Source organism: Anomaloglossus baeobatrachus, chromosome 8, assembly GCF_048569485.1.
Source record: "Anomaloglossus baeobatrachus isolate aAnoBae1 chromosome 8, aAnoBae1.hap1, whole genome shotgun sequence".
NCBI classification, from domain to species: domain Eukaryota; kingdom Metazoa; phylum Chordata; class Amphibia; order Anura; family Aromobatidae; genus Anomaloglossus; species Anomaloglossus baeobatrachus.
In genome coordinates, this window is record NC_134360.1 from 138996296 (window position 1) to 139010684 (window position 14389).

The window sequence follows — 14389 nt, forward strand, 5'->3', positions numbered from 1 at the left end:
CATACCTTCCATGATTAATCTGTAAGTGACAGTAAATAAACACACACACACGAACAAATCCTTTATTAGAAATAAAAAACACAAACATATACCCTGGTTTACAACTTTAATAAGCCCGAAAAAGCCCTCCATGTCCGGCGTAATCCAGGATGGTCCAGCGTCGCTTCCAGCTCTGCTGCATGGGGGTGACCGGAGCTGCAGAATACACAGCCGCTCCTGTCAGCTCCACGCAGCTAATGAAGGGAATAGCGCGATCAGATGTATTCAGCGTTGGCCACGAGTAACCTCAGTGACAGCTCAGCTGATAGCGCTATTCCCTTTATCAGCTGTGTGGAGTTGACAGGAGCGGCGGTGTCTTCTGCAGCTCTGGTCACCTTCATGCAGCAGAGCTGGAAGCGACGCTGGACCATCCTGGATTACGCCGGACATGGAGTGCTTTTTCGGGCTTATAAAATTGGTGAACAAGGCAATTTGTTAGTGGTTTTTTTTCTAATAAAGGATTGTTCGGCTGTTTGTGTTTATTTACTGTAATTTACAGATTAATCATGGAAGGTATCTCGGGGAGACGCCTGACATGATTAATCTAGGATTTAGTGGCAGCTATGGGCTGCCAAAAACTCCTTATTACCCCGAATGCCAATGCACCAGGGCAAATCGGGAAGAGACGGGTACAGTCCCAGAACTGTCGCATATAATGTATGCGGAAATTCTGGGTGGCTGCTGACTGATATTGTTAGGCTGGGGGGCTCCCCATAATGTGGGGCTCCCCATCCTGAGAATACCAGCCTTCAGCCGTATGGCTTTATCTGGCTGGTATTAAAATTAGGGGGGAACGCACGCCGGTTTTTTTAATTATTTATTTTACTGCACAGTATAGACACGCCCACCGGCTGCTGTGATTGGGTGCAGTGAGACAGCTGTCACTCAGCATGGGGGGCGTGTCTGACTGCAACCAATCACAGGCATCTGTGGGTGGGGAAAGCAGGGAATACGAGATTGATTAATGAGCGGCCGGCATATTCAAAGTAATTGTTGCCGCGTATTCTCTGCACAGCTGTTCCTCGCAGCGCTGGTGATCGGGGAGCGGTATGAGCCGGGGGAAGAAAAAAACCGAGCGCCAATGTAAGTATGACTGAGAACAGCAGAAAAAAAGGTAAGTATACTGACTTTAATTTAAAAAAAAATAAAAATAAGATCGTTTGTGTAAAAACGCACACGCACGAAACGTGCTGAACACGGACATAGACTTTAGCGGGTCCGTGCCTGCGTGCTGCCGGCCAAAAACGGACATGTCGTCCATGCAGAAAAGCGCACACACGTACTTATCACACGGACACACGTTCCGTGTGATTTTACGTGTGTGTGCCACCTACCATTGAATAACATGGGTCTCCGTGTGTACGTGTCTTCGGTACGTGCAAATACGTACTGCATACATACAAAAAAAACGGGTGTGTGTTGCGGGTCTAAGCCATCGCACTCTCATCCATCAGGTTGTCTGCAGCTATTGAGTCCTAGCAAAATTGGATTGACATTTACATTGACTTTATTGAGGATCTTTCTCCCTCTGCTGGTAATGCGGTCATTTTTGTTGCGGTAGTTAGGTTTTCCAAAATTACACATTTTAATGCATTACCATCATTACCCAATGCTAAAACCTCAAATATATGTAAAATGGTCAAACTTCATGGAGTCCAATCTGATATATTTTCTGATAGAGGTACTCAAATTATTGCCAATTTTTGGAGGGCTTTATGCTTTCACTTAGGACAGGGATAGGGAACCTTTTTTCTTGTGGAGGCCATTTGGAAATTTCTGGAGCTTCTATTCTTTGGTGCAGCTGTAATATTAGGCGATATTGATCTTGTTGTTTTTCACAACTGCTTTTCCAGGTTTGAGTTGGCTGGGACTGCTGTATATACATCACAGGAGGGGATGAGGGTATATACATCACAGGGGAGGGTTGGGAGGAATATACAATATGTCACTGGGGAGGCTGGGGGACATAGACATGACTAGGGAGGCTGGGGCCATAGACATCAAAGAAGATGCTGAGTGCAAATACATCACTTGGGAGGACAAGGAGAAGAGTTTTTCCAGCAATTGGTCTACGCAAAATTTTTCTTAAAATCCAGTATTCTTTATTTAAGACATATTAAAAAGTCCATAACATGGTCAGGAAACCCATAGATGAGAGGACGCGTTTCGATCGACCTGATCTTAGTCTGTCTCTAAACCATATGGTCACAGGACTGTTTAAAAGGGGCTGAGACCCACCATGTGATTAAATGGACAGAGAGAGTTTAGCAGACAAAGGTTTTAACCCATTATGGGAAAGGCTAAATTTAAGCACTAAAAGAAACATCATTTTATACATATATATTTCTTTACAAAATTCTGAATATTTTTTTAATATATATATATATATATATATATCTGTACAAAAGATTATTCAATAAGCAAACAATAATTAATTTCTTTTATTAAGACCAGCAGGGAATCTTGTGCCCATAGAAAAAATCCATTTTATTTCTTTTTGAAAGAGAATTTCTTTTAAATTTCCACCTCTTTTGGGTAACTTTATTTTTTCAATAGCGTTTACTTTCATACTGTTCAAGTTACCCGCATGAGCGTCAGGAAAATGCTGTGACGCTCCAGATAATTTTCTAGAGGAGGTATTATTCACATCATAGATGTGTTCAAAAATTCTCTTTCTCAAAGAACGCGAAGTGCTGCCTATATACTGCAGCTGACAAGTTGTGCAGGAACTCAAATAGACTACGTATTCAGAACCACAATTGATCATGGAGGTAATTTCATAGGATTTTTTATCCACATACGAAGAGAATTTTTTAACATTTAACGTATAACCGCATAGTCCACTGGTTTTATGACCACACTTATATGACCCCGTAGTCGGTAACCAATTTCCAGTATTTTTTTCTTTATTTACAGAGACGCATCTACTGGTGTGATCACTGGGTGATAAAATCGAACTTAACGTACGGTTTCTTTTAGAAAGAAACCTCACACCATCTTTTAGAATTTGATTTAATATATCATCAGTAGATAATATTGGTAAATATTTTTTGATCACTTGGATTACGTCATAATAATTATTACTAAACTTGGTAGAAAAAACTACAGGTAATTAACTTTGTGAAGAATTTTTATTTTTATTTTGATTAATGTCCAGATATTGATTTCTATCCTTGGAATTGGTTTTAACCTTTGCCCTTTCAAGATTTTTATACTTATATCCTCTGGCTAAAAACCTTCTATCAATGTTGTTTCATTCAGCTTCAAAACTTTCCTCGCTGGTACAACATCTTTTTGCTCGTATATATTCGCCCACAGGGGTGTTTTCGCTCACATGTCTGGGATGGCAGCTTTTAGCATGCAACAAAGAGTTGTCAGCTATGGGCTTTCGATATAGGGCACAATCTATGTTACCACTATTATTGTTTCCATAAAAGGACATATCCATAAAATTAATTTTTGAAGGATGGTGAAAAAACGTAAACGCTAGATTATGAGTGTTATTGCTGATGTAGGAAATGAAATGTAAACAATAATAGTGGTAACATAGATTGTGCCCTATATCGAAAGCCCATAGCTGGCAACTCTTTGTTGCATGCTAAAAGCTGCCATCCCAGACATGTGATCGAAAACATCCCTGTGGGCGAATATATACGAGCAAAAAGATGTTGTACCAGCAAGGAAAGTTTTGAAGCTGAATGTAACAACATTGATAGAAGGTTTTTAGCCAGAGGATATAAGTATAAAAATCTTGAAAGGGCAAAAGTTAAAACCAATTCCAAGGATAGAAATCAATATCTGGACATTAATCAAAATAAACATAAAAATTCTTCACGAAGTTCATTACCTGTAGTTTTTTTCTACCAAGTTTAGTAATAATTATTATGACGTAATCCAAGTGATCAAAAAATATTTACCAATATTATCTACTGATGATATATTAAATCAAATTCTAAAAGATGGTGTGAGGTTTGTTTCTAAAAGAAACAGTACGTTAAGTTCGATTTTATCACCCAGTGATCACACCAGTAGATGCGTCTCTGTAAATAAAGAAAAAAATACTGGAAATTGGTTACCGACTACGGGGTCATATAAGTGTGGTCATAAAACCAGTGGACTATGCGGTTTTATGTTAAATGTTAAAAAATTCTCTTCGTATGTGGATAAAAAATCCTATGAAATTACCTCCATGATCAATTGTGGTTCTGAATACGTAGTCTATTTGAGTTCCTGCACAACTTGTCAGCTGCAGTATATAGGCAGCATTTCGCGTTCTTTGAGAAAGAGAATTTTTGAACACATCTATGATGTGAATAATACCTCCTCTAGAAAATTATCTGGAGCGTCACAGCATTTTCGTGACGCTCATGCGGGTAACTTGAACAGTATGAAAGTAAACACTATTGAAAAAATAAAGTTACCCAAAAGAGGTGGAAATTTAAAAGAAATTCTCTTTCAAAAAGAAATAAAATGGATTTTTTCTATGGGCACAAGATTCCTTGCTGGTCTTAATAAAAGAAATTAATTATTGTTTGCTTATTGAATAATCTTTTGTACAGATATATATATATATATATATATATATATATATAGAGAGAGAGTTCTTGAAAAAATATGTATTTAGTTTTTTGTAAAAAAATATTCAGAATTTTGTAAAGAAATATATATGTATAAAATGATGTTTCTTTTAGTGCTTAAATTTAGCCTTTCACATAATGGGTTAAAACCTTTGTCTGCTAAACTCTCTCTGTCCATTTAATCACATGGTGGGTCTCAGCCCCTTTTTAAACAGTCCTGTGACCATATGGTTTAGAGACAGACTAAGATCAGGTCGATCGAAACGCGTCCTCTCATCTATGGGTTTCCTGACCATGTTATGGACTTTTTAATATGTCAAATAAAGAATACTGGATTTTAAGAAAAATTTTGCGTGGACCAATTGCTGGAAAAACTCTTCTCCTTGTACTACCAGGATTTGCCGACCTTCCTTCCTTGCAATATCCACTGCATTTGGGTCTCCTACTAAGCAGGTGAGCTGGACACAACTTTCTTTGCATCACTTGGGAGGAATATATATCACTAGAAAAGCTGCGGGAAATAGACGTGGCTGTGGGCATAGACATAACTGGTGGTACATACATCATTGATGGGGAGCACAGACATAGCTGGGGGGCATAAACATTGCTGGGGAGGGCTTGAGGAATATACATCACTAGGGGAGCTGCGGGGCATAGACAGCATTGGGGGTACATACATCACTGGGCGGCTCAGATATCACTGGCAGTATATACACATCATTGGGTTGCACAGACATACCTTGGGGGCACAAACAATGCTGGGGGTATATACATAGCTAGGGGCATAGACAGCCCTGCGGGATGCCAGAGAGGCAAAGACAGCCCTGGGGGCACAGAAAACGATGGGAGAGGCAGGAGGCACAGACAGACCTGCGGTAGGCTGGGGGTACAGAGAGCACTTGGTGCACAGAGATCACTGGGGGAGGCTCGGGCACAGAGATCACTGGGTGCACAGAGAGCACTGAGCGAGGCTCAGGGCACAGAGATCTCTGGGGAGACTGGGGGGCACAGATGGACGTGGGGGAGGCTGGGGGCACAGAAAGACATTGGGGGAGGCTGGGAGCACAGACAGACATTGGGGAGGCTGGGAGCACAGGCAGACCTGGGGGAGGCTGGGAGCACAGGCAGACCTAGGGGAGGCTGGGGACACAGACAGACATGGGGGAGGCTGGGAACACAGACAGACATGGGGGGAGGCTGTGAGAACATACAGACATGGGGGAAGGCTGGGAGCACGGGCAGACCTGAGGGAGGCTGGGAGCAAAGGCAGAACTGGGGGAGGCTGGGAGCAAAGGCAGAACTGGGGGAAGCTGGGGACACAGACAGACTTAGGGGAGGCTGGGGACACAGACAGACATGGGGGGAGGCTGGGAGCACAGGCAGATCTGGGGGAAGGCTGGGAGCACAGGAAGACCTGGTGGAGTCTAGAATCACTGCTGCCAGGCACGACAGCACTGCCGCCGGCTACAGACAGCGCTTCCACCGGGCGGACATCACTGCCGCCGGGCAGACATCACTGCCGCAGGGTACAGTGAGCGCTGCCATCGGGTACAGACAGCGCTGCCACCGGGCACAGACAGCGCTGCCGCCAGGCACAGACAGCGCTGCCACCGGGCACAGACAGCGCTGCCGCCAGGCACAGACAGCGCTGCCGCAGGTCACAGTAGGACCATGGGGATGATGGGGCAGTCACTCCTCTTCTGTTGGATTGGAGTACACCTCTACCCCGCCTACAAAGTATGTCCTCACGTAGCCAGTAGCCAGTGCCAACGTAGGGGCATAGTCTTTCAAGTGCGTTCAGCATTGAACGCGCCATATGGGGTTTTAAAGAGCCAGCAGCCTGCAAGATGCGGCTGCTGCCCTAGAACTATGCTCCCCGGGAATCAGCCCGGGGACCGCAGAAAAAGTCTTTGCGGGCCACATACAGCCAATGGGCCGGAGGTTCCCCACCCCTGACTTAGGGAATAAACTGTCTCACTTGGCATTCCATTCACAGCAGTTTAAAGGACAAACCGAGTGCATGAATCATAACTTGTAGCGGTATTTGCGCTGTTTTGTCTCGGATAATCAGGACGCATGGTCCTTGTTCCTTCCTCTTGCAGAGTTTGCTATCAACAATTGCCTTTATGAGTCCTGTGTTGTTTCTAGAGTTGAGCGATGTTCGACTCGAACGGTTCGCCAATTTTAAGTTTGAGTGATTTTGGGCGGTGTTCGAGTCATTCGACGAACTCGAACGATTTGCTTCAAGTTCGGCAGTTCGAGTTACATTCGATAACTGTTCTATCACCAAAAAGCGTAGCTAGTTGCTATCTGGATTTTCACTGTTATACTGTGAGTAACTGTGAATCATGATATTATCAAAATTCAGAGTATAGTGTGCGGGGGGGGGATGGGGTTTAGATCAGTGCTGCTGCTGAGTGCTGAAAGAATAGCGATCACCATTTTTTTTTTTTCTTTCCTAATCGCACGTACAGTGGGGCGGGCCAGGCTGTCAGCCAATCACAGACATATACACAACGCAAAGTGGGTTTTTGCCAGACAAGCAAGGGCATTTGTCATAGGCTGTGCATGTCACATGTCCTTGCCCTATAAGAATCGGCCATTTTCCCCGTCCCCGCTATTATCTCTCTGCTGTGGGTGAGTGACAGTCACTGCTCCTGCTGCTGCTGTGTGTGCTATAGACATACAGTGCAATCTACAGATCGCTTTAGGGATTAGGGACTACTTGTAATTTCAGTCCTTTTCAGGGCTGCATTACAGCCGTTCATAGCCATTGTTGCTAGGCAGGTCTGTGCCAATGCTGTGCAGGGGTTTATATAACAGTGTCTGGCTACATCAGCTCAGGCAATTCCTTGGGGCATTGTTTCATTGTCAGGGATAGAAAGTGAGGCTTCCTTTGCTGACAAGCTAGCTACAGCACCTGTGCATTCTACACACCTCTCCATTTTTGCTTTGCAATTTTAATTGCACAGTGCTGACACTTTTAGGGGCATACTAAAAATGTCTGGGATACTAACTTAGTGTTCCTCTGCTGCCAAGCAAGGTACACCACCTCTGCATTCTACACACCTGCCCATTTTTGCTATGCAATTTTAATTTCCAAAAGTGCTGACACTTTTAGGGGCATACTAAAATTGTCTGGGATACTACCTTAGGCTTCTGCCACACTCACGTGTAAAAAACGTACGTGTGCTGTAGTCCGTTTTTTGTGTCTGTGTTCCGTATTTTCTGTCCGTTTTTCACCTCCGTGTAGTGTCCGTATGCATATCGTGTGTGATACGTGTGTACGTGTGTGCGTTTTCCTGTGCGTGACATACGTCAGTGTGTGTTCCGTGTGCAGTCCGTTTTTTTGTGCGTGTTTCACATGTTTCACACATTGAGATAATGGTGATCAGTTGGAATTAAATGACACATAGGTGTCTGTGATTAGGACATAAATATAAGTTACCTATAAACTGTTTCCTGCTTGTATTCTGCCTTGGAGCACCTATGTGTTTTGACAAATTTTTAGCAATGCCATTATCCACGGAGGCCTTAGTGTTTTTATGTTGGATTATATCTCGTCGTTTTGGCGTTAGACGGCACATGTTGCAGTATGATAATGTAAGAAGAAACAGATTGTGGGTGCATCCACTAATCATGATGCGGTCTATGCATGGTCATTTCCATACTTTATTTATTGAGTTACGGAATTTCCCAGATAAGTTTTTTTCATACTGCCGTTTGTCAGTTGAGAGTTTTGATTACTTACTAAATATTTTACGACCTCATTTGCAACATCAGGACACTTGGATGCGGCTTTCCATTTCCCCAGAGGAGAGATTTATGGTGACTCTGAGGTATTTGTTGTTTTTTCATTCTTTTTCAAATGTGTTATGTTTCACATTGAAATGTGTAATTGATATTTCTTGATCTCATCTCTTTTTAATCAATGTTTGTGTATTTTTTTTTTTTATTTTCTTTAAAAAAACATATTGCTAACTGAAAATCATTGTTTGTCTTGTGTTCATAGATTCTTGGCGACTGGTCAATCTTTTAGTGCTTTACATTTTGATTTTTTGTTGGGGAGATCAACCATTGCCGTTATAGTACGTCACACATGCGACATGATATGGCAACATTTAAAAGACCAAATGATGCCTCAGCCAAACAGAGAAGATTGGTTGAAAATCTCTAAGGGCTTCAAGGACTCTGTGGACTTTCCTAACTGCATAGGAGCTTTGGATGGCAAGCATTTCAGAGTTAAAAAACCACCAAACTCTGGTTCACGTTATTTCAATTTTCATAAGTTTTTTTCGGTTGTTATTTTGGCATTGGTTGACACAGAATACCGTTTTATTTATGCTGACATTGGGGCCTATGGTAGTGCCTCAGATGCCCGTATTTTCCGTTCATCAAGATTAGCCCAACGCCTGCAAGAAAATTCATTATTGATCCCACCCCCAGTTGCCCTACCTGGTACATCTGGACCGTTGGCACCATATGTGATGGTAGCAGATGCAGGATTTGCATTATCAAAACATGTTATGCGACCATATCCAAGGAGATCAATTGATGACAGGAAACAGTACTTTAATAATCGCCTAACTAAAGCAAGACGTTATGTGGAGTGTGCATTTGGTATTTTAGCTAACAAATGGCGCATTTATCAGACAACTATTCAGTTGCAGCCAAACTCTGTCAAATCTGTCATCAAGGCTACCATAGTGCTTCACAATTTCTGTCGGATACATGAAGGAGGAAGTTATGTTGATGATGAATCTCAGATAAACCATGTTGTTAATCCAACAGGTGAACCTATGTCTCATAATTCCGTGACATCTGGCTTGCAAATTAGAAAATTATTTACTGATTACTTTAATTTTTTTAATGCTAATAATAATATTGATGTTTGTTAACATTGTTATGTGTTTTTTTTGTTAAAACGTCTTATTTGCACTTAGATGAAAATGTTTAATTAGTTGAAACAATCTAAGAGCTAAAAGCGTACTTGTATTAAAGTGAAGCGGCGTTAATCACCAACTGACATTTCTGTTAACAACATGGATTTCTGAATGTTGTATGTATGTGCTTGTACATTTCTGTGTTAGTATCCTGTTTTGTTGTTTGTTGAAACTTACAAAAATAATAATGTTAATAGTCTATGGTAAAAATGCAATATTATATATAAATATAAAAAAGAAACATAATCATTATTTTGAAATCATATTTTTTTATTAATAATATGCCTATTATTACATAAAGTAATGATGGTTTTTTGTTATTTTCCCAATAACAAATGAAAATCGTGCTCATCTTCTCTTATCTTTTACAAAGGTAAAAATTTTAATTATTATCTTTACAAAATTTTAAGACACTTTACTTAAAATAATAAACTTGTCAAAATTTTTACATTGCTTGCAATGTTGGTAAATTGTCAACCAATTATGTTTGTCTCATGTTGGACATTGACATAGACAAAATAATTTGAAACTTGTTTTTGAGAAGATATGAACTCATCTACCCATCAAATTAGTTGGGTACAATTGTGTTCATAAAAAATTAACATATCCATGGCATAAAACATATATGTCATCCGGCACCAAATATAAACACACATGCCTTTGTTTTTTTAAGACTCTGATTTTAAACATTTTTGGCAATCCTTTTTTTTTTTTGGTCACATTCATTGTTTGTTGAATGTAAAGATTACCAAAAATGTGTATCATAAGTCAACAAGATCTTCTAGGGAAGTAACCTGAGTGTTGCTGAGTATGTTGTTTTGGGTGGCCTCAGAAATAGTATTTTCAGGAATGGAAGCAGTTGATTGCTGAACAACATTCCTATTACTAACTACAGTAGTGTGTGGAACAGTCTGTTGCATGCTGGTTTGGCCCAACACATTGCCTGTTGTTGAGTACACCTGTGGGTCTACATGGGTAAGTGGGTATTGTGTGTGTGTATGTTGTTGACCTTGAGGATAGTTGACTGATGTTTGTAAGTGTGGTGTAGGTAACATAGTTGAGATTGGATAATGAGGCATCATGAATGATTGTGGGTATGTTGAACCAGGAAACATGTTAGGTAAACCACCAATATTTGTGGGTTGAGTAAAGTAACTAGTACTTGGAGTGGGTTGTAAATTAATATAGTTTATGGGTTGCTGTGAGGTAGCACTTTGTACAGTGCTTAAGGCGCCAGTATTGGTTGCAACATACCCTTGCCTAATTGGTGTTGGGAATACCGTACTTGAAGCAATAGAAGGTTGACCAGATTGTTGTAATACTGGATTAGTGACAACTACTGTTGCCATTGTTGTTTGTGTTGCAATGATACTTGGATTGTCTGTTGTGTTTGGGACTGTATGTTGTTGCATAATGCTACGCCAATTTTCTATGGCCTCATACACTCTCACTGGTTCCTGTTCTGCCTGACTAGCTGACAGTAGGGTAAGCATAGCAGCTCGTACACGTTCCTGCCTATCGGATGGAATTTTGGTTAAGCTAGTAGATAAAGACCGACAAAAACGCTCGGCATCTGTTTCTGGAATTAAAGTGTTCATTATGTGAATAATGCGTGTGTCAATTATTTCCGGTAAGGATCTCATTTCCTCAGGTCTGCGGATTCTTCTTGAACGGAGAGGTTGTGGTGCAAAACGTGGAAGTACATTTGTTTGTGTTGATTGTGTTGCTGGTGTTGTTGTTTGTTGTGTGGATGAGCCTTGGGTGTTGGTTTGTGCACTCTCTGTCCCACCCTCATGTGAATCAGTTGCTGCTGCTGCATCTTGTTGGATCTCTTGATTTTCACTGTCTTCTCTGCCAGGTTCTTGTTCTGATGCTGAGGTGGCTGTAGCAGAGGGACCAGCTGTTGGTTGTTCATCAGAATCGTCGAGATTATCCTCCGTTCTATAATCACATAGATAACATATTACAATCTTAACATTTATATTTTTAAAAATAACTTCTGAAAAAAAAGTGATTAATATTAAAAATTATTGTTTAGAAACAAATAAACATTTTTTAAAAAAAACTTACTGTGTTACTTCTAAGATGGGTGCTAGGAAGCTTATTTGTTCATAATAAACATATCTGCGTTTGCGGCCTTGGCTGGATGAGGATGGTATAGGGTTGTACTCCCTTCGGTACTGATCACGTGCTGAACGCCAACGTCTTTTGACCAAGTCAACTGTTGAATATTACAAAATATGTCACTTGCAACATTCAGCATTATTGTGCACACATTAATGACAATAATGTTTGTTAAATGTAATATACAATTATAAAAAATAAAGGTGGCCAAATACATTAGAGGAAAAATAAAAGTTTTATATATTGTTCACTTAAAAACATTTTGCTATATTCACACATAACAAAATAATATTTCTCAGAAATAAACTTTGAAGTAATTGTGATATAGATATTAAAAAGGTATGCTTTTTTATTTGCAATATAATTAATTGAAAAAAAAGAGAAATATTATTTTATTATTTTATGACATGATATAGAAATGTTATTTTCCAAAAATTTTGACAAAATTTAAAAAAAAAGATTAGAAATTGGTTTTAAAAAAATATTGAATCACAACACATGGAATTGAAAATCACATGACAGTTTTATCTGTTAAATAATTAACTTCTTGAAGAATTAAGAATCATATTACAAATTAAAGTTTACTTTGAATTATTGAACTTTGGAAATGTTAGGTAACCTTTTATAAAATTTAACATTAACTGAATAAATAGATTAATACATATAACAATTCTTCATAAAGTTAATTTTAAGTAAAAACAACATTACAATAACAAAACATTCACAGTTTGAAATAATTGAAAAAAAAAAAACAACACAAAAACAAAGATAAAAATAATATAAAAACTTACCATATTTAGCACGCTTTGAAGGCGAACATCTATCCCATGCATTATTGGGGTACACTTCCTCAGCAACTTGAAGCCAATGGCGGTCAACTGTCAGTCTGTCATGGTAACCATCAACACGTGTATCCCATAATGGTGGGTGAGTCTCGACAGCTGTTATCAGTTTCTCCGTGTCCACCCGTGGAGCCATTATTATATTTTGAAGCAGAAATTGTGCTCAAAATAGGTCTTTCACTACCCAGAAATACAACTGCTTGCTTGCACACTCCTTCTGCAAATGCCAAGTAAGTTTTGTGCAAAACAAATATGTTAGCTACGCCACCTGAAAGTATTTGAAATTGTAACAATCTTCAAATTTAAAACACGGACACGGACCACACGGATAGCATACGGAGGCCATCCGTATCACGTACGTGTCAACACGGACCCATAGGATTTAATGGATCCGTGAGGACGTTATGCCGGTGGAAAACGGACATGTCAGCGCTTTTTCGGCACGGTCAAACGTAGGCACGGAACGGACACACGCTCCGTGCCAAAACACTGACGTGAGGCTAAAATGACTGTGTCAACATAAGCACGTGTCTCCGGTACGTGTAAAAAATGCCAAACACGTACCGGAGGCACGGATGTGTGGCGCTAGCCTTAGGGTTTCTTTGCTGTCAAGCAAGGTACACCACATGTGTATTCGACACTCCTCTCCATTTTGGCTACGCAATTTTAATTTCCAAAAGTGCAGACAATTTTAGGGGCGTATTTTCATTGTCTAACATATTCAGTGTTGGTTCTTCAGCTGTCAATAAAGCTAGACCAACTCTGCATTGTACACTCCTCTCCATTTCTGCTACTCAATTTTTAACTGCAGGTCCAGCCAATCTGTGAGGAAGGTGCAGACGTGGATATAATGTTGCCTTCATCCAAAGGTTTTTCTCTCAATGTCTGAGAGAGCTCAACACCAGCAGCTGTTTCCACTTCCAAAACAACTGACGACATGACAATCACACTGGCTGTTGCGGGTAAAGGGATGTAAGGTCTTCGTCAAAAAGCATGTGTGACTGCTGTCCCCACAGTCACAGAGGATGAAGATCACGCAGATGCCATTGATGGGGCAGATGGTGGTTGCACCGCCACGCTAGGCCGCATTGTAGCATAGTGAAATTTCCACAGAGACTTATGCTTTCTTTAAAGTCGTGTGTAAGGTGGGCTCCCCAGTATACAGCAAAACCACACAACAGGAAAAGGACTCTAGGCAGTTGGGTTGATAAATGATTGTTTAACTTTACCAAAGCAAACAATAAGAACTATGCATAAAACTGAAAGTATAGAACAATCTATTCACAATTCCAAAATCCTATCCTGACTATAGTAAAACAAAATATGTGAAATGTGTGGTTATACATCACAATTCCAAAAGCCTACACCCCTATGCTGCGACACCCATAATGGCGATTTATACCCCCTGCTCACCAACTTTTGCTTAACCAAGGGACGGTCTAAACAGTTGTCTACTACCTGGTAATCCCTCTGCGTAGTAGGAGTAATTGTGTGTGTGTTTGTGTGTGTGTGTGTGTGTGTGCGAACACGACTTACCAGTGGCGCATCACAAGAGCTTACAACTTATCTACCTAAACATAGACAAAACCCATTACCCCCCATGAATACCCTTGTTAGCTGAAGCCTCACAGATAAGGCAGATGATAACAGTGGTAAGTCAAACCACACAGTTCAGCAACACAGTCCTGGAAATCTTGTAAAGCAACAGTCAATGCAAACAGGTGTCATGGTCCCTCTATGATTTTAACTGTAACTGAAAAATTTACAGAGCAGAGGCATCATGTTTTATTGTCTATAGAGTCGGCCTAAGCAGAACAGATATGTGTTTTTTTATGAAAACAAAGTGTTGCATACACACATTACT